The 20,937-nt window shown below is 48.2% G+C and overlaps 2 protein-coding genes across 4 annotated transcripts in view; one reads left to right on the forward strand and one right to left on the reverse strand.

Annotated features, from left to right (window-relative positions):
• LOC149523992 (uncharacterized) overlaps window positions 1-20,937 on the reverse strand; it is a 50,199-nt gene that overhangs the window by 8,492 nt on the left and 20,770 nt on the right. The gene's annotated exons all lie outside the window — the stretch shown is intronic.
• TET1 (tet methylcytosine dioxygenase 1) overlaps window positions 17,246-20,937 on the forward strand; it is a 142,328-nt gene continuing 138,636 nt past the window's right edge. Inside the window, exons 1-2 of one of the 3 annotated variants that reach the window (XM_006125251.5) lie at window positions 17,246-17,523; window positions 18,112-18,195. The gene's annotated coding sequence lies outside the window, so the exon portion shown is untranslated. Of the gene's footprint in view, window positions 17,524-17,558; window positions 17,746-18,111; window positions 18,196-20,937 lie in introns of those variants that run through there. The other 2 variants (XM_006125252.5, XM_075934927.2) reach the window with 2 other exon arrangements.

Genomic DNA, 20,937 nt, shown 5'->3' on the forward strand with positions numbered 1-20,937 from the left:
CTCGGCTATCTGCCCTCTCCACACTGGGGTGGCCCATCTCCACCATAAGCCCTCTCCCATTGGGCTGTAAGGACCCTGCCCTCTGCCACATCCTGGCCTTCCGGTGGCAGGTGCAACTGCAAATGCCACGGTGGTACGTGGCAAGGTGGTGCTCCAGGGGTCCTTCATGGTGCCCTACCAGGGGGCCCTTTATAGGGTCCACTATTCCTCACGGGAGATCCAGACCCCCCCGGAGCCTGGAAGGGCACCAGCCCCAACACCGCCAGCCCCCCTGGTAGTCCAGCCTCCGCAGCTGCCCCTCCTCTGACTGACGGCTCTGCTCAGGAGCTGGAGGCGCCCCCTCCAGCATGCCCGGGCAAGCAGGCGAGCCCCACTTTAGTTCAACTGGTCTCTGTGGGGCCCGAGGAGGAGAGGGTGGCACAGTTGCTGCCGGGTGAGGGAGAGGGCTCCCCCCAGGGGGCAATTTCCCTACCCCCCACTCTCCCTCCCTTGCCTCAACGCCCTCCCCAAACAACAACTGCTCCCCCTGGCCTCGCCCCTGCTGACCAGTCCTCCACCTCCACCTCGGAGGGCTGGACACTCGTCCAGGGGAAGCATCAAGCCCGCGCTTCGTGGGCTCAATCTCCCCCCTCCAACAAGGAGGGTGGGAAGGCCCCCCTCCGAAAAATACCGAGGGGGGCCAGCGCTGCCGAGAATGCCCCCGATGAGTGCCAGCAGGAGGTGCCAGCCGAGGAAGCCGTGGCAGCGAGGGGGGACAGTGCCGTCCCCCCGGCAGAGCCCATCCCTGAGGAGGCCTCAGGTGGAGCTCCCCTGGTTCCGGTACCATCTGCGCCCCCCACCACCACCACTGAGGGAATTATTGCCACGAAGGCCCTTTTGCAGGAGGGGAGAGGGACTATCGCAACATTAAATGCCCAGGGCTGTAGGGCAGGTCTCCACAGGAGCCAGGTGCTCTCCTTCCTCTGGGAGGCGGGGTACTCAATGGTTTTCCTGCAGGAGACCCACACAACTCCAGCCGTCGAGGCTGGCTGGCGGCTGGAGTGGAGGAACAGGGTGCATTTTAGCCACCTCGGCGCTCGCTCAGCTGGGGTGGTCACCCTGTTCTCCTCTGCCCTACGGCCCGAGGTGCTGGGGACTGCCAAGGTTGTCCTGGGCCACCTGCTGCACGTCCAGGCCCACATAGAGGTGCTGATGTTGAACTTGGTCAATATCTATGCCCCGAACATGGGCCCGGACCGGGTCACCTTTTATCAGTGGGCGACCACCTTCCTCGGCACCCTTGATCCTCGCAAATGTTTAGTACTGGGCGGGGATTTCAATACCACCCTCAAGGACCAGGACTGTGCAGGACTCGAGAACTGCCAAACAGCAAGCGCTCCTCAGGGAGATCGTGGACCATCACTCCCTGGTGGACGTCTGGCAAGACCACCACTTGGACGACACCACCACCTTCACCTATGTCCGGGTGGGGGATGGTCAGTCAAACCACTCCCGGTTGGACCACATTTATTTATCTCATTTCCATTTGGGGCGAGCCCACTCCTCCAGCATTTGGCTGGCCCCATTCATGGACCACCAGTTCGGAGAGGCTGGGGCCAGCCTTACTGGCATTTTAACAATAGCTAAAAGACGTGGACTTCGTGGCATCCTTCCGGGAGTTCTGGCTGGCCTGGCAGGGGCAGTGGCCCGCCTTTCCTCAGCACGGCGATGGTGGGACGTGGGGAAGGTGTGTGCTCTATTGCCACGACTACTCCTGGGGCACCAGCCGGCAGAGGGATGTGGCGATAGAGCAGTTGGAATGGAAGGTTTTGAAGCTTGAGAGGTGCCTGGTATCCAACCCTGAGGATCCACCCCTCTGCAAGGTGTACCGGGAGAAGTGGGAGGAACTCTGGGCCCTCGAGGACCACTTCGAGGTTCCTTAGTTCGATCCTGCATCCGTCTCCTTCAGGAGATGGATCGTGGCTCCCGCTTCTTCTACGCCCTGGAGAAAAAGAGGGGGGCAAAAAAGCACGTCACCTGCCTTTTGGCAGAGGATGGCACCCCCTCACAAATCCAGAGGAGATGCGTGGAAGGGCCAGGGCCTTCTATGCCAGTATGTTCTCCCCAGATCCGACTGAAGCCGACGCCTGCAAGGTGCTCTGGAGCGAGTTCCCAACAGCACGGGCGACTGGGACCAGCTCGAGCTGCCTCTCACTCTGGCCAAGTTCTCGGAAGCCCTCCATCTCATGCCCACCAAGAAAACCTCGGGCATGGACAGGCTGACCATGGAGTTCTACAGCGTGTTCTGGGACATCCTCAGCTCAGACCTCGTCACCGTCTGGACCGAGTCCTTGGAGACTGGGGTCCTCCCTCTGTCATACAGGCAAGCTGTGCTCGCCTTATTGCCAAAGAAGGGGGACCTCCACGACCTTTGGAATTGGCATCCCGTCTTGCTCCTCAGCACAGACTATAATGTCATAGCAAAGGCCATCTCACTGTGACTGTGGTCCATGCTAGCAGACGTGACCCACCCCGAACAGACCTACATTGTCCTGAGCCATAGCATCTCTGACAATCTGTACCTGGTCCGGGATCTCTTGGAGCTTGGGTGTAGAGATGGTCTGTCATTTGCCCTCCCGACCCTGGACCAAGAGAAGGCGTTTGACAGGGTGGACCACAGGTATCTCCTGGGCACTCTGCAGGCCTTCAGCTTTGGGCCCCGTTTTGTGGGTTTTCTCCAGGTGCTGTACGCCCTCACGGAGTATTTGGTCAGGCTCAACTGGACCCTGACCAAGCCGGTCAGCTTCGGGCGGGGGGGGTACGTCGGGGTGTCCGCTGTCGGGCCAGCGGTATGCTCTGGCGATCAAGCCCTTCATCTGTCTTCTCCATAGGAGGTTGACGGGGTTGGTGCTCCAAGAGACAAGGCTGCGGCTGGTTGTGTTGGCGTACGCCGATGAAGTGCTCCTCATGATCCAGGATCCAGGCGACCTAGCGCAGGTGGAGGCCTGCCAAGCAGTCTAATCAGAGGCCTTCTCTGACTGAGTCAACTGGGTCAAGAGATCTGGCCTGGTGGTCAGGGACAGGTGGTGGGCAGCCACCCTCCCACTCGTGCTTCAGGCCATCAGGTGGAGCGCAGGTCCGCTGCTCTATCTGGGCATTTATTTATCTGCCACGCATCCTTCTCCGCCAGAAAACTGGAAAGGTTTGGAGGCCAGGGTGGGTAAGTGGCTGCAGAGATGGACAGGACTGTTCCAGTGTCTCTCTGTAGTGGGGTGGAGACCTCCCCCACTACCGGAAGGGAGAAAATACCCCTCCGGAAGCCATTTTGGGCGCAACCTAGCCCCGCCCAGTCACCTGACCGGAAGGCAAGGGACGGGGCTAGGACTATAAAAAGCCTGGCTGAGAGCTCAGTCAGAGCCCAGCCTCTGGAGGAGACAGAGGCCTGCCCCGAGCTCCCTGACCTGGAGGCCAAAACCTGGCTGGGGCCGCCCACAGCCACCTTCCACACGGCCAGCAAAAACGGCCCTGACTGACCTGCTGGAGGTACGGGTACTTGCGAAGGGGGAGACGAGAAGTAGCCCAGGGGGTAGCACGGGCTGAGAGCAGCCCTAGGCCAGCAAGTTGCGGGCTGGAGCCCCTGCTGAGCCAGTAGCAGCTGCACTGCTGCATTCAGGGCCCCTGGGCTGGGGCGCAGTGGAGTGGGTGGGTCTGCACCCCCCTGCCACCCACTAACTGGGTGGCAGTCTCCCCCTCACCACTGCTGCAGGTGCGCTACCTGCCCAGCTCCTGAACTAGGAGCTTCTACAAACCTGTGTGTTTGTTTGCGGTCACACCTTGCACCAGGGCCTGGCTGCCATTTGCTGCCCTGCCCTGAGCTAGGGCTGGGCCACCAGTTTGTGTACCGCCACGCCTTGCACCAGGGCCTGGCTGCCATTTGCTGTCCTGCCCTGAGTTAGGGCCGGGCCGCCATTTTGATTAGCTGTCCCGTCCTGCACCAGGGCCTGGGCTCAGCTTATTGTGTTTGTTGCCTCGCCCTGCTCAAGGGCTTGGGCCTATAGACTGTGTTTGTTGTCCCGCCCTGCTCAAGGGCCTGGGCCTATAGACTGTATTTGTCGCCCTGCCCTGCTTGAGGGCCCGGGCTTACCTACTGTGCTTTGGTGCTGAAGGAGTCAGGCTGCACCTTTTAAAGGGGCAGGACTAGAACTGTTGCCCTGCTCAGAACTGTGAGCTGGTAGACTTGTGTATATGATGAACTTCTTCCCCTGCAGCCTGGACCTGAAGCAAGGCCGGGCACACGAACTATTGTCTCTCACCCTGACCTGAAGCAAGGCCGGTTATAGACTCACTGACTTGGACTATTTTAAGGCACGGTAGTGCAGTGGGGCGGACCAGCTGCGCACTGCACCAGAAGCAGAGGAATCTCCTCCCGAAGGCCTACCGACCTACAACCAACCAGCCCCCGGAAGGAGGGGAAGCGTAGAGGCTGTTGTGGGCACTGCTGGAGGGCAGTGTCCTGAAAAGGATCCCGCCACCTGCCGTCTGAGCTAATTCCCAGGACTGACGGCTGGTGGCGCTGTGGCGGTAAGTGTATCCCGCTACACTCTCCAGAGGGTGCTGGTGTTAAATCAGCTGGTTCTGTCCATGCTCTGGCACTGGCTCAACACCCTGAGACCAGCCCTGGAGGTCCTGGCCAAGCTCCAGAGGACAGCTCTGGAGTTCTTTTGGCCAGGACTGCACTGGGTCTCTGCAGGGGTTCTGTCTCTTCCCCTGGAGGAGGGGGACCAGGACCTGCTCTGCGTATTTAGCCAGGTCCAGACCTTCTGCTTCCAGACCCTGCGGAGACTCCTCTTTAGTGCAGGTAGCACTTTGGGGTGTGCCTTCCTCTGCCACCTCCGAGGGCTCTGATATGACCGGCAGCTCTTTTTTATCCACCCAAGGAGTCTTCTGCGAGATCTCTCAGAGCTGTCGGAATTCTACCAGGAACTCCTCCAGACCTGGAAGCTGTTCTCAGTGACCAAGTCCGTTGTGGCCACCGAGGGGGCAGATCTTCTCGTGGAGCCCCTACTCCACAATCCAGTCTTATGCGTGCAGGTGGCGGAGTCTCCATTGGTGCGCCGGAGGCTGATCCTAGCAGAAACCCTCCTGGACTATGACAGGGGGGACTGGGTGGATCCCCGAATGCTTGCTCTGCGCATGGGGCTCTCCACCCCCTGAAATCCCCTGCGCCTACTCCAGGAGGTGAAGGTGGCTTTGTTGCAGCCCGCTTTTGATTTTCTGCAGCAGTCCCTGAGAGAGGGTACGCCCCGCCCCTCCCTTCCTGCAAACCCTCCATCTTTAATTACTGGGCCCCTGTTCCATGGTACCCCCCGACCTCCCCATCCCTGGATCCCCAGCCGGCTGCAGGATCTGCAGACAGTCTGCTTCCGAACTGCACCAAGAGAATATCTGTACACACTCATGGTCCATATGGTACATTTCCTCACCCTTGTGTCCCGCCCTGATACCAAGTGATGGGACTACGTAAGACCTATTGAGAGTGGGGAACCCCGATGGGCCAGCGTGTATTCCACCCTAATTCTGCAGCCCATCGGGGACATCAGTTGGTGGATCCTTCATGTACTTGGCGCAGTTCATCCCCACCTGCCCCTTTTGTGGCGCGGTTCCTGGACACCTGCCCTTTTTGTGGCATGAGGGAAAACCTGGTGTACGCGGACCTGAAATGTGCCAGGTTACAGCTCCTATTCTGGTTCCTCCAGAACCTCAATAAAACTTTTCCCCTCAGCTTTTTATATACACACAGACTATCCGTGGCCCCACAAAGTCGCGATACCTCCTTGTTATCCTCCTCTTTGGCCCTAGCAAAAGCCGCTATATAAAATACCAGGAGGAGGATGCTACACAAGAGGGTGCTCTGCGACTGTGGGACCTATTTCTGTTCCTCCCTTGTGTCACTCATCCGGGCAGAGTTTCTCTGGGTGGCATCTACTGGCTCCATCAACAGCTTTGAGGAGCAGTGGGCACTGTCCGGGGTTCTCTGCTCAGTGTCCCCATCCAGTTCTCTTGTTTTAAACCTTTAGCCTGCACTTCTTGACCCTGTTCTTCTATTAGTTGTCCCAAGCAATTAGTTGAGCCCCAGGTCCGGTGGTCCCTCCCACAAGGCTGGGGGAGGAGCTTTTAGAAGTGGATGGGCTGACGCTCGCCCAACCCTGGGAATTTCAAATAGTGCCCCACTACAGAGGGATAACATTTACTGACTTCTTAAAGATATTCAAAAGGTAACATGGAATGACTTTTAAAAGATCAGTGGGCAGGGGCAGATGACCGTTTTGCGGGGCCCCGGGCAGCATAATTTCGCGGGGCGCCCCTTTGCCACGGCACATGCGCAGTGATGCCATGCGCATGCGCGGGGCTTTTTGAAGCGCGGGGCCCGGGGCAACCGCCCCATTCGCCCTGCCCTATATCCGCCCCTGTCAGTGGGACACAATCCTTTTTGAGTCCAAATCAGTAGCACAGGCTATTGACATTTCATCTGAGTTTTCCACCAATCACAGCCTAACATCTCAATCTGATGCAGAAAGGCACTATCAAGTCAATGGTTTTTTTGTTATTATTGCCTCCATCAAATCTAGTCTTACACATCGATTTAAGTTACTGAAACAAATGTGTATCCCTTTTTGAATTCCTTTGGGAGTTCAGAGAACTTAGTGATGAAGACCTATATTCTAAACAGTTTCACAGAAAGGTACAACAACGAAATTTCAAGAGATCTCTGTGACGAGATTGTCTTCCTGAAACATATATATTCCATCAACTTTAAATCGGACTGCAAGCAAAAGAACTGCTTCAAGAAATATTCAGTGTCAGCCTGTCAACTGTATTTCCTAATATCACAATTTTTTGTCAGTCTCCCTGTATCAGTGACTTCAGGTGAATGCACATTGAATGTGTTAAAACAAGTGAAGAACTATCATTGTTCTACAATGGGACAAGAGCATTTGAATGGGCTCACAATGCTTAACATTAACAGTGATGTTGCACGTAAATTAGATTTTTCTTCAATTATAAATGAGTTTGCACACAACAAAGCCAAAAAAGCATTCCTAAAATGAAGTTCTGCTTGCAGTGAGAACTCACAATTAAAGGTATATTTTTGTTATGCATGCTATTAGTATAATGACTTAATTGTTAATAAATAAATGTCTCAAGTGTTCATTTTCTTATATTCTTTTGGTTTTAGTATGATGCTGTGGATGAGAAGTTAGATACGCCCTGGGACTGGGGCTGGGACTGGGGCTGGGGTCTCTAAACTCAAAGTGACCCAGGCTTCTGTCATTCTCTCAGAGGGCTTGGAGATGCCACAACATTACAAGCCACCTGTAAACAGAAAACTGTCAAGGGTAGGAAAGGGGGGACAGGTTAAATGTAGTCTGTGAGTGACAAAAACAATGTCTGAAGTATGGTCAGGAGTTGTATGCAGCCTAGACCATGTACTTGGCACGGGGTGAAGGAGATGACTATTTATTTTTGTGTGTATTTGCATTAGATGAATTCAGCTTGAATCAGAAGCAGTAGGCAGGTAATCCACATGGATACTAAACTGCCATCCTGCTTCTTGGAACAGCTAATCCTGGAACCTACAAGGAGAGAAGTAATTATTTATGTAGTCATAAGTGGAGTACACGATCTGGTCCAAGAGATTTATAAAGCTGAACCACTTGGTAATAGCTACCATAATATACCGTAAAATATAATGCACACTTTTTTTCTGGGTTTAGTGTCAAAGTCGGGGTGCGCATTATACATAGGAGCTATATTTTAACGTTTTATTTTGGCAGAAGCCAACAAACCTGTAAGTACCCACGGGCCGGGGAACTCCTCCTCCCCTCTGCACAGAAACTTTCCCGCTGCAGTGCGGTGTGGGGGTTACCGCCCTGCCATGCTCCCGGACAAGGTGAGGAGTCAGCGGTGCTGCCAGGCTGCAGCGCCCTGCCTTGCTGCCTGCCCGGTGCTCCTTCAGGCTGCGCCCGGGGGTCCCTGCAGCAGGCGCGAGCTCAGCACGGCGCACGGGAAGCTGTCCGGGGGGGCAGGAGGCAGGTTTCAAACTCCGTCACCCACTTCCTGGGCTGCACGTGCATTTCCCGTGCGAGCCTGCAGGTGGGAGCAGCGCATCCCTCCCTTCCACTCTCCTGCAGCCCGAGGCCTCCTCCAGGAAGCGGGCGAGGCTGGGCTTGGTGCTGGCGGGTCGGCTCCTGGCCTTTTTAAAGAAAAATGTCTGAGGTAAGCTTGATGTACAATGGGGTGCGCATTATATATAGGAGTTCATTTTTTTTCATTATGCTAAGATTCAAAAGTCAGGGTGTGTATTATACATCGGTGCGCAATATACCTGAGATTTTATGGTAATTAAATTTAACAGCCTTCTAGGGGGAGAAATACCTAAGAAGCTCACCACATACAGCAGTGGCATGTGTGTGTGTGTGTGGGGGGGGTGGTATGCGGGGTCACATGCTCTAGTAGATTGCCATCACATGGTCTGGCCCATACTTTCCCTCCAGAGTAGCTAAGTTGGTGAGTGTTAGTGGGCAGAGAGGGGCAGGGAACAGCTGACAGCTGCATGGAGGGTCTGCTGGTATCCCAGGGTGGAGGGCTGCTTTCCGTAACAGAGAGGGCTGCTGAGAGGGTTGAGGGACATGACTTGAGCTGCTCCAGAGCTGTGCTCCCCCACTATCAACAGGCATGTGTCTTCTATACTACAGTAGCATTTCACTTCTAAAGGAAAGCTATACTAAAATTAGGAAGCTACATAAATGGACTTTGAAAGCAGCAGTCACTAAAGTGAAATGCCTAAAGGCATGGAAACTTAAAAACCACCATAATAGAGGTTCAAATTAAGTGTATACCCCACATTAAGAAGACAATGAGATGACCAAAAAAATGCCATCTTGGGTACGCAACAGAGTAAAAGAGGTTAAAAGGTATTCTTTAAAATTTGAAAGGCAATTCTTACCAAGGAAAATGGAAAGGAGCATAAACTGTGGCAAGTCAAGTGTGAAAGTATAATTATGCAGTCTAAGAAAGACATACAAATTAACAGCAATTTTTTTAAGTACATCAAAAGCAGAAAGCTTGACAATCAATTTGGGTGGCTATTGGATGACAGAGGCTCTGAAGGACCAGTCAGGGAAGACAAATCAATTGTAGAGAAGCTAAATTAATTCTTCTAATTAATTTTACTGCAGAGGGGGTGAGGAAGATTCTTACACCTGAGCCATTCTTTTTAGGTGATAGATCTGAGGAACTATCCCAAATTGACCTGTTAATAGAGGAGATTTTGGAACAAATAAATATGAGTCACCAGGACCAGGTGGTATCCACCCAAGAGAACTGCAATTTCGTATTTGAGTTCCTTCAGAACTGCTAATTGTGGTATTTAAACTGTCACTTTAATTAGCTTCTATACCAGAAGACTGAAGCCAATTTTTTAGAAAGGCTTCAGAGGTGATCCTGGCAATTATATGCTAGTAATGCTAACTTCAGTACCAGGGAATTGATTGAAACTAGGGCACAGAATAGAATAATCAGACACATAGCTGGACATAATTTGGGGGGGAAGAGTCAACACAGCTTTGCAAATGAAAATCATGCTTCATCAGTCTATTAGAGTTATTTGAGGGGATCAACAAGGATGATTCCATAGATATAGTATATTTAGGTTTTCAGAAAGCCTTTGACACAGTTCCTCACCAAACGCTCTTAAGTAAAGTAAACTATCCTGGGATAAGAGGAAAGCTCCTTTCATGGATTGGTAACTGGTTAAAAGATAGGAACCAAGATGTAGGAGTAGGTGGTCAGTTTTCAGAATGGAGAGAGATAAATAGTGGTGCCCCTGAGGAATCTGTACTGATATCAGTGCTGTTCAACTTATTTATAAACTAGAAGATGTACCCAGCATTGCCAGAGTCCTTCAGGGCAGGGGAATGGCAGTGTAGGGGTGCAGACGTCAGGGCAGGGCCTTGGCAATCTGGGGGGAGGGGCAGGAGGCTGGAGGCATGGGAGGGCATGCGTGAGGGTTGGGGGTAAAGAAGGGCTCAGGGTGGGGAGTCTCATCCATCAAAGCTTTCTCTCCCCTCCTCCCCACCTCCCATGGCCAGCAGGGGCCTTCTCTCCCCTCAACTCCCCTTCCGGCTGCTAGGGGTCTTCTGTTTCCTCCCAGTTCCCCCCTGTCCTGTAGGGACCTTCTCCCCCCTCCAGTGTTGTGGCCAAGGGCCAGGGGGAGAGGTTTGAGGAGGGGGGACTACTTACCCAGTCTGTTCAAGAACTCTGTTCAAGGCATGAGGGAGGAGCTGCTGCCCCCAGTGGTCTCTCTGTGGTATAGTTCTCCCCTGTGGGCTTGTTGCCCCCTATAGCCACTCTCAGTATCATGTTCCTCCTTTGTCTGTTATGGAAAACAGTCCCATTTCTGGCATTTCCCATTTTCTTGGCACAACAAAACCCCAACTTTGCTTTAAGTTAGGATAAGAGGAAGCTGGATACCAAATTTGGTAGTCCTGTCTCTTGCTGTTTAAGAGGAGTTCTTGAACAAATGAACTCACAGACACACAGGTGGACAGACTCACAGATAGACAGACTTTAATGAGAGAGAGAGAGAGAGAGAGAGAGAGAGAGGACATGGAAAAAAGGATAAACAGTTAGATGTCAAAAGTTAGAGATCATAAAAAATTGCGTAAGGTTATTGAATCCAGAGCAGACTGCAAAAGAGTAACAAAAAGGGCGGAGGTGGAGGTGTCTGACAAAACTGGATGACTGAGCAACAAAATGGCCAATGAAATTCAGTGTTGATAAATGCAAAGTAATGAACATTAGAAAACAATCCCACATATGCATATTTATTGCTCAACAACTTTGGTCTCCCCCCATTTTTTTTCTCAACAGAATTTTTTCCCCATTTTTGTGTGTGTCTGTGTGTGTTCAGTATTTTTAGTTAAACCGTTTGGCAACCCTAGAAGCAACTGCTGATCTAATGCCCTGCCTGAACTGGTTCCAGGGTGGCCTTAAATGCGAAATAGCGTGGGCAAGGCACAGGGGAGCAAGGCAATCCTCCCCAATCAGTGTGGATGCTCTCTTTCAAAATAAGCTTTTCCGGAAGATCTCTTCCGGAAAAGCTTATTCTGAAAGAAGCTTGCAGTCTAGATGTAGCCAATGTAATCCCATCAGCCTTGTGCTTGTTGGCTGGCTCCCAAAAGGCTGACCTATGTAGTATGAAGATCTATACCTTGGTATGTAGGCCATACCAAGAGTCATGAGGAACATCAGCCAGTTCAAGCCTTCAATGTCTATATCTTCTCCATCAGGAATGACTGATACGTCAGAAAATCTGTCATAATGTCCACCAGTGTTTGGGGAAAAAAACACAAGAGAAGCTCTTCAAAGAGTAACTCTTCCATGTTGCTGGTGTGTTTACCAGGCGCATGTAGACCCAAAAGACAGATTTGCAGGATGTTTTAGGAACTTTGCAGTTTGTGGCAACTTCCTGTAATGTGTGTTTGGACAGTCAGGTTGTTCCACATTGCACCCTAAACTCAGTTAGAGCAGCCACAGCTGGGAAGGCACTGGGAAGCCTGGGATATGGTGGTTTGATCTGGGTCAGCAAACTGCCATGTTGATGTTGGTATCCCAGGTTTGGGGCCTGAGTCCAGAAATTTTAGACTTAGAGTTACCAATGAGTGTGAATACTCAAGCTCTGATCTTAAAAACCCTGTGTCTGTGGATTTGACTCCCACTAATCCTCAATTTATGTTAACAGTGTAGACATACCATCTGAAGCAGGTCAGGACTCCCTTTTCTTTTAACAAGAACAATTTTTGCAATGAAAGAGGTGCTAGGATCTATCTCTGTGCAAGAACAGTCTCTCTAGACGAAATCAAATTGGTTGGGAGGGGGGGTGGCACCTTCCAAACTCCAACTTCAAAATAATCTCCACTTGTGTGAATCACCAAAAATAGCCACAGCTGTTCAAAATATGATTATGTGTGTTGCTTGGTTCCACTGGCCTATTTGAGTTGGACTGTCCCTTGGTGAAGTTGAACTATGTCCATGGGTTCTGGTAGACTCCTGGAAGTTTACTAAATCTTGATTAGGCGAGGAGAGATCAATGGTGATATCTGACAAGTGCTGCCTACTTGAGTGATTGGGCAACAAAATGGCAAATGAAATTTAATGTGGATAAGTGTAAAGTAATGCACATCGGGAAAAATAACCTCAACTATACGTACAGTATGATGGGGGCTAATTTGGCTATGACAAATCAGGAAAGAGATCTTGGAGTTATCGTGGACAGTTCTCTGAAAACTTCCACACAATGTGCAGCGGCGGTCAAAAAGGCAAATAGGATGCTAGGAATTATTAGGAAAGGGATAGAAAATAAGACCCAGAATATCTTACTGCCCCTGTATAAAACTATGGTACGCCCACATCTGGAATACTGTGTACAGATGTGGTCTCCTCACCTCAAAAAAGATATTTTGGCCTTGGAAAGGGTTCAGAAAAGGGCAACTAAAATGATTAGGGGTTTGGAACGGTCCCGTATGAGGAGAGGTTAAAGCGACTGGGACTTTTCAGTTTAGAAAAGAGGAGACTGAGGGGGGATATGATAGAGGTCTATAAAATCATGAGTGGTGTGGAGAGAGCCGATAAAGAAAAGTTATTTATTAGTTCCCTAAATAGAAGAACTAGAGGACACCAAATGAAATTAATGGGGAGCAGGTTTAAAACTAATAAAAGAAAATTCTTCTTCACACAGCGTGTAGTCAACCTGTGGAACTCCTTGACAGAGGAAGCTGTGAAGGCTAGGACTATAATAGAGTTTAAAGAGAAGCTAGATAATGTCATGGAGGTTAGGTCCATAAAGGGCTATTAGCCAGGGGATAAAATGGTGTCTTTGGCCTCTGTCTGTCAGAGACTGGAGAGGGATGGCAGGAGACAGATCGCTTGATCATTGTCTTCGGTCCACCCTCTCTGGAGCACCTGGTGCTGGCCACTGTCGGTAGACAGGATACTGGGCTAGATGGACCTTTGGTCTGACCCAGTACGGCCGTTCTTATGTTCTTATGTTATGTTCTTATGTTTTGGTACTTATGGGACCAAAATGAGGTGTGTGTCAGTTAAATTTGGAGATCTCTGATCCTCCCTTGCTTTTCTAACAAGAAGCATTAAATAATGTTGACATTTAAATTAATAACTGGGTACGTATATTAGCACTTAACAGAGGTAAATGGGACAGTTCAGACCTCTCACAACAGGCATGCTGGTTTCTCTGCACACTCAACTTTGCATGGGTTGGTTCACATTTGAAAGGGTCTTTGAAACAGCTAGAGACTTAGGGTATGTCTAAACTACATGGCTCCGTCGACGGAGCCATGTAGATTTGTTGTTTTGGCAAAGGCAAATGAAGCCGCGATTTAAATGATCATGGCTTCATTTACATTTACATGGCTGCCTTGCTGAGCCGACAAACAGCTGTTTGTCCCCTCAGCGCGCTAGTCTGGACGCTCCCCTGCCGACATCAAAGCCCTTTGTCGGCAGCCCTGGTAAACCTCGTCCCACGAGGAATAACGGGGCTGCCGACAAAGGGCTTTGATGTCGGCAGGGGAGCGTCCAGATTAGCGCGCTGAGCTGACAAACAGCTGATCAGCTGTTTGTCGGCTCAGCGCGGCAGCCATGTAAATGTAAATGAAGCCACGATCATTTAAATCGCAGCTTCATTTGCCTTTGCCTATGTGTCTAATCTACATGCCTCTGACGACAGAGGCATGTAGTCTAGACACAGCCTTACTGTTTGATATTATATGAAAACTGAGGCTACAGCTATGTTATGGGTACTACAACATCACTGCTATGCTATTGTAACACTATGATATAGACGCATCCTACAGCAATAGGTTTTTTTCTCCCCACTGTATGTAATCCACCTCTGATAAGTGGTAGCTATGTTTACGGAAACATTCTTCTGTTGAACTACCTGTGTCTACACAGGGAGGGAGGGGTAAGTTGTCATAGTTAAAACACTCAGGTTTGTGACTCTCAGGTTTTGCTGTAACCATGTCTGTCAACCTATCTTGTAAGTGTAAAGCAGGCCTGAGATTCTGGAGAACTAGACAGTACCATCAGAGAAATATCATTTTGGCATAATGGCCGAAACTAGGCATTTCCCATCCCTGCTCTCACAGGAGCAGTTTTCAGGAGAGCAACAGAAATAGCCCATTTCCCCAATTTAAAGATACAAGAGAGCATGGCCTACATTTCCAGTTAGACACAATGATTGAGACAGTAATAGTAATATTTTAAAGTCTTGGGTACACATAAAAGTTCAATTGACAACCTGCAGTGGAGAGGTGGATTATTTACAGTGACAAAAAACTCCTTCCATCCTGTGGGAAGAATCTGCAGCACCCTAGCTATCCCAGTGTATTGACTGTAGTATAAAACATGGCATCTGTCTGTGAAGGATTTTGGAAGGCTGACTGTGTTCTAACTTCCTGTTTCACTTCCTAGCTCCTCTCATTTCTGGGAAGTAGTGTGCAGTTTTGACTGAAGTTTCTTTTCCTTGGTGGAGATAGCCCCGGGGAGAATTTTTGTTGTGTCCTCATGCTGCTTCTTATAACAGCTATGTACATGCGATTGCCCAATCATTAGACTCCACCAGACCACTGGAAATGTATTTGTGCTCAAGCAGCTGGCATCGCAGGAGATGCTTCATGTTTTGAGGCTCTATATCACAGGTAATGGGGCTAAAGACATAGCCCCATTTAACCATGTCTTTAGACTGGCCAACTTCAGCGATGAATTGATTAAGATGTCATATGGTCCAGAGTTTGTCTGTACTAGGGATGTAATAGTGTAGTCGATTAACCAAAAAGAAAAAGCTTATAGGTGAATACTATAGACCAGTGTTTCTCAACCTTTTTTTATAAAGTACCTCTTTTTAAAAAAATTATAAAAAACCCCAGTATCTACAGTTTTCAGACACACACAATTTTTTTTCTACCATTGCAACACATCTGTTTAAACAACTTAATCGTAGCCGGACAGGCGATAACATTTTTGGGTGTAAAAAGTACAAAAATAAAAAAGTGCTGTAAAACTTAAAACAAAAATTCAGTTTTCTCCAAATTATAGTTGTGTTGACATACCCCCAGACTTCTCTCAAGTTCCCCTAAGGGTACTCGTACCACTGGTTGAGAAACACTGTTATAGACTACACGCATTTCCCCCTCCCTTCCGCCAGTACATTTTTTAGCAGGTTGGCCAACAGCCCAACGCAGTCCCATCTTGTGCCAGGTCCGGGACCTATCCCTGCTGCGGCTCTGCATTTAAAGTATAATAGGAGCCAGGCAGGCAGGCAGCCTAGCTCAGTTCTGACTTGCTCTGGGTCTGAAGCTCAGACCTCTCCCCAGACAAGGGCTGCTGCCACCCCATGTTGCTGCCTCTGTATTGGATGCAGCAGTATGGGGCGACAGGCAGCCAGTCCACGAAGGGAGCTGGTTTTCAAACTGGCTTCCCTTGCAGACTAGCTCCCACCTGGCACCCTGCACTGCTGCCTGTGATAAAGAAGCAGCAGCAGCACAGAGTGGCAGGGGGTTCCTCAGGAGTGGGGCCAGAGCGCACTGGGTGCCGGCCTTCTCCCTGGGGACTACAGAATAGTTGACTAATGATAAGAATTCATGTGGTTAATCGACTATTCAGCTAACTGATATTTAACATCCCTAGTCTGCAGTGGGTGATAGATGTTTGACTAGTGGGATACAGAGTACTCAGGCTTTCGGGTTGTTCCTTACTTTTGTTTGCCATAACAGAACTCTTGTTTGTTTGTTTGATAATGTCAGGGGTCTAACCATGATATGAAAACTTTGTTGTGACTTCAGATGGCTTAATGTGTAATGTATATCACATAGCATATGTTTTGGCTTTGTGTGGTGCCTTGTATGCTTGACTCTACTAGCTAGCAACTTCCTGGCTTACATCAGGAGGGTACATGTGGGAATGTAGAAGCTGTAGAAATGAGTAGGCTTAAGGCATTCTGTAATATAGCAGCAGGTGGTATTAAGTACAGAGTCTGCCTTCTTTGTGTGAGGGGATCATGCCCACACTTGAGAATGTTGTTTTGTAAACTAATCTTGACTTTCGTTTTTTCTATGCCAGCTGTTGAGGGGAGTGTACAGTGAAGAATAACACAGAGGCATATTAGGAGAGTGGGACTACCAGAGAAGTTTCTTATTTTTATCCCTATGGAGGGGGTAGGTGGGACAGAAACTTTAATTTTTCTTCCAACTTCCTCAGCATATTTGCTTATCCTCATCTAGATGTGGAAGGAGTGGCAGCAGCTTCTGTTCCTCTATGGCCTATAAATTGAGCACCTATGGTGCTGGTTCTGCTGTGGGTCATGAACACAGAGATGCATATTAATGTATGGAGATATGGTATACCTATATCATACAACTGGAAAGGATGTTGAGAGATAATCAAGTCCAGACCCCAGGGCTAAGTACCATCCCTTCACAGATTTGCCCCATCCCTAAATGGCAGCCTCAAGGATTGAATTTGTAACCCGGGGTTTAAGCAGACTAATACTCAAACCACTGAGCTATCCCTCCCCCCATACCTATGTGCATAGGCAAATGCACATTCCCTCCTTGCTTGAGTCAAAAATAACAAGGCAAAGGTTAAAACCAACTATCACACAACTTTGAATAACAACCCAATGTTGAGCCCTCAGATCTAATACATTCATGATTTGCACAGGCACACTACTGGACATCTCAAACTGAAAGGTGATGATGCACTTTAATGATGAAATAACCTTCCACACCATACTTAATAAAAGAATTTGTTTTGCACGGTTGTTAAAAAACTAAAGACAAAAAGTTGGGTCTGAAATGATTTTCAGTGTCTGTTTTTAGATTAAAGCCCCTATACACTCACAGCAAACTTCTGGTTAAAAATGAAATCCAATGGATAAACCCGCAATGGTCGCAGGAGGTGGGTGAAATTTCATCTCCCCTAACGATTCTGTAAACAGATGGAACATTTCTCTTTCACTGAAGGCAACTCTTGTATTATGGAACCTTTTTCACTTCCCTTGGTATTCTCAGCTAATTTCTCCAGTGCCTTTAGGACACAAGAAAAGGGCAGGCTCCTGCCTAAAGAGGCCAGAGAGGGCAGGGCAAGGAATCCCACTCCAGCTAGGGGATCCAGCTCGCGTTTTGCTTTCGACTAGGAGGGGTAGGACCAGCGAAAGCATAGCCGAGCCTCCCTCCCAGAGGGTCTGGCCTGGGGAGAGGCTAGCCTTCCGGGGAGAGCACATTTTATTCCCCAGTGCCTCCATATTCCGCACGGGGCTTATTTCGCTCTCCGAGCTGGTCGCTTGGAGGGTCACGACGCGCCGCACGAGCCATGGAACTCCACTTGCTCGTCTCCAGCTGTGGCTCTCCTAGCCATGCACGGATCGCCCTTTCCTGTTAGTACCCTACCGACAATGCAACAGCCTTGGTATGTATTTAGAATTAATCCCCGAACAGTTAACGCGCCCGAGTCGTCGGCGAAGCCCCCTTTAATGCATGGAGCCTGATTTTTGTCTGCTTTGGTGGTTTGATGAAAGTATAGTAAGGACTTCAATAGCTCCAAAGTTTAGCGGCAGCCTCCGTAGGAGAGACGTGGAAAGTGCAATCGGGGACACCAAGCCAAGCAGCTCGTAAAACTTACAACTAGTCGGTAAGCTGTCTAGGCAGTTTTCTTGTGGGGCGATATAGAGCTCCGTACAGACATTGGGGGGGCGAATATTGTTCTGTATTTAAATGAAAGGCAGCGTCTTTGGCTAAGACCTGGGAAGTTCGAGCTCTCTCTGTACTGTTGCCTTGTTTGTGTTATAGCTGCTAGAGATTGTCTGGAAAAACCCGCCAGGCGGGCAAAGCTGCCTTAAATCTCCCTGGAAGGACAGGGAACAATTAAAGGGACATTGACCAGGAGTTTTGACTTTACTGTGCCTTTTAAAAGGAAACTGTCATGCAGCATCCAACGTGGGTGAGTGAGGGTGTTAATCTAAGTAATTTTGTTTTTCTTTTTCTTTTTCTTTAAAAGCCCTGGAGCAAATTCTGGTCTGTTCATTGATTTACAGCAGTGTAACTCCATGAATCTGTGTGGAGTCTCTCGATTTACATCACTGTAAGTGAAAGCCTAATTTCAGCCATTGTTTGGCTCCTTTGCATGAGAGGATTTACAATAGTAGCCTGAGACCACCTCTTACTACTTTTCTACTTCTTGCAAAAATAAATCCTCACTTTTGCCTTAAGTCGGACCAATGCCAATTGCTTGTTTTTGGAGCTGGCAAGTATTTTACACTGCAATAACACACTCCATAACACTTAATTAGAAAAGGCAAGTCATCTACATTTGTGCTCAACAACATTTCTCATTTTAGGAGCCCATCATAACACAGGCAACTGGGGAAAGATAACAACTTGCCTGCAGGGCTGGTTTCAGACACTCCTAAAAACATGAGGATAGTGAGACAGCCATTTGCTTATGTGGCCAGTGAGGCCACTCAGATTGAGATACTTAGAATATATGCTGAGATGGAGGCTCATCAGGAGCTCTACTTCTTAATTGTGAGTCACAATTAAGTAGCTCCTGTTGCTACTGCTCCACAGATACTGGTGGGGGAGTACCATAAAATTTCTCCCATAGAAGGGTGTTTTGCTAGTAGAAAAGGAGGAAGACTGGGCCTCTCCTGAAAAGTTTGTTGCTGGCCTTGAGGAGGAGCTGCTCAGTTCCCTGCCTGGACAAATACATGGAAGCATATGGTTTGGGGACTGGGTGAAGTAGTAGGAGTTAAGAGAGGTTGAAAGGAGGCTGAAGATAGGGTGTTTTGTGAGGCTGGAGAGATACCTTGTCCAGATAGTCTACTGTGGGTGCGTCTAGACTGGCAAGATTTTGCGCAAAATCAGCCACTTTTGCGCAAAAACTTGCCAGCTGTCTACACTGGCTGCTTGAATTTGCACAAGAGCACTGACTTTGTAATGTACAAGATCAGTGCTTCTTGCACAAATACTTTCATGCTCCTGCTTGGAAAAAAGCCCTCTTGCGCAAGAATACTTGTGCAAGAGGGCCAGTGTAGACAGGGAAGAACTGTTTTGTGCAAAAAAGCCCCAATGGCTAAAATGGCAATCGGGGCTTTGTTGCGCAAAATCACGTCTAGACTGGCCACGGATGCTTTTGCACAAAAGCACTTTTTGCGCAAAAGCATCTGTGCCAATCTAGACGTGCTTTTGCGGAAATACTTTTAACGGAAAAGCTTTTCCGTTAAAAGTATTTCCGCAAAATCATGCCAGTCTAGACACAGCCTGTGTGTCTCTTGGTCTTCAGGGAATTTGGAGGGAGTAGGGTAGTTTACTGGATAGAATTGATTGGGGCCAGGTGGCTTGTCTGAGTGGCATTGATTGGGGCCACATGACTTGTTTGGAGGGGGCAGAGGTTAACATTCTTATAATTTTTATCCCTATTATCTGAAAAGACATGCTATTAAAAATAGACCTGATTCATTCCTGGTGTAACATAGCGGAAGTCAGTGGAGTTGCATTAGGATAAATTTAACTAGTTACAAATTGACATAATCTGTGCAGGTGTTTACATTTATTACCTCACTTGCATCTCTGGCTACATAACAGCTGTTCAACTTAATGAGATACTATTCCTTTAAAGAGTATAAGGAAGAGTGCATCTAGGCATCCAGAGCAGGGTATGAACACCCTGCTGTCACAGTGCACGTGGAGCTACAAGAATCAGGCTGTGTAAACAAACTTGTCAATGGCATTATGCCAGGAATAAATCTGGCCTAATGTCTCCAGATTTAAAATCTTCCTGTAAAATTTGAGAACTATAAAACTGGACAACTATACCTTGGTAATATGACACATCTAAAATAATTTTAATAATGACGCTCGTTAAAAGAATGACTTCTAGATTTCTTTTTAAACACGAAAGCCGATAGAAATCTTTATTTTTATATACTTTTTGTAAACTTTAATGTCTCTAACAAATCTCTCCAGGTGGTTTCAGTAACTTTTAAATAAAAGATTTATTTTGGGTGTAGTTATTCTATTAATTTGCCCAAGCCTGTTAGGTGCTATACTCCTTTCGCTGTCATTGAAGTTGATCAGAATCTGTTTGTGTATCTGGGCAGAGTTGGAGAAATAGCCTAGTTAGCCCTAAAGGTAACAGCAGTGGTTTGTAGTGCTGAGGAATAGCCATAATGTGACCTGAAGGGAATATGTCTAGTCTTTCTTAGGCAGGACAGAAATCCTATTTTGAGTGTGTACAGATGGATTGATTGTGAAAAGCATGTAATCAAAGAATTAAATTAAAAAGGGTGAAAAAATCATTGGCATTTTAGATCTCTACACAGCAAACACAAAACTTTGATATAATATTTTGAATTTTTTATTCATGTTTATTGGCATGGTATTAACAGCTGTGAATGTTTGTCTAAGCAATTGCATTTTAAACTCTGTTTTTAGTTACTTATTACTTTCCAAAACACTCATCTTTCAGACTGAAATTTTCCAGGCTTTGTCTTTGCCTGAAGGTTAATTTTTTTAAATTACATTTTTGTTCAAGTGGTTCAACCACTTTATTTAAAGTAGAAACACGTGCAACTTTTAAATTTCAGCTATTTTTAGTGCAAAAATAGGGTGGCATGAATAAATCTTATGTGTGAAAGGGGAACAGTTAATTCAAAAATGCTTTGGACTATCTTCAGTTTGAGTGATGTGACTTTAAACATTACTTTGGGACAATAGAGCAGTTGATACCATTTGTTTTAGTATTTCACAACATTAGGAGCAAAGGTTGACTGTACTGAACATGGAACACATCTCTTTTAAGACTGCACCAGCCATGCACACCAGT

This window comes from Pelodiscus sinensis, chromosome 8, assembly GCF_052426305.1.
Source record: "Pelodiscus sinensis isolate ZL-2025 chromosome 8, ASM5242630v1, whole genome shotgun sequence".
Taxonomy (NCBI): domain Eukaryota; kingdom Metazoa; phylum Chordata; order Testudines; family Trionychidae; genus Pelodiscus; species Pelodiscus sinensis.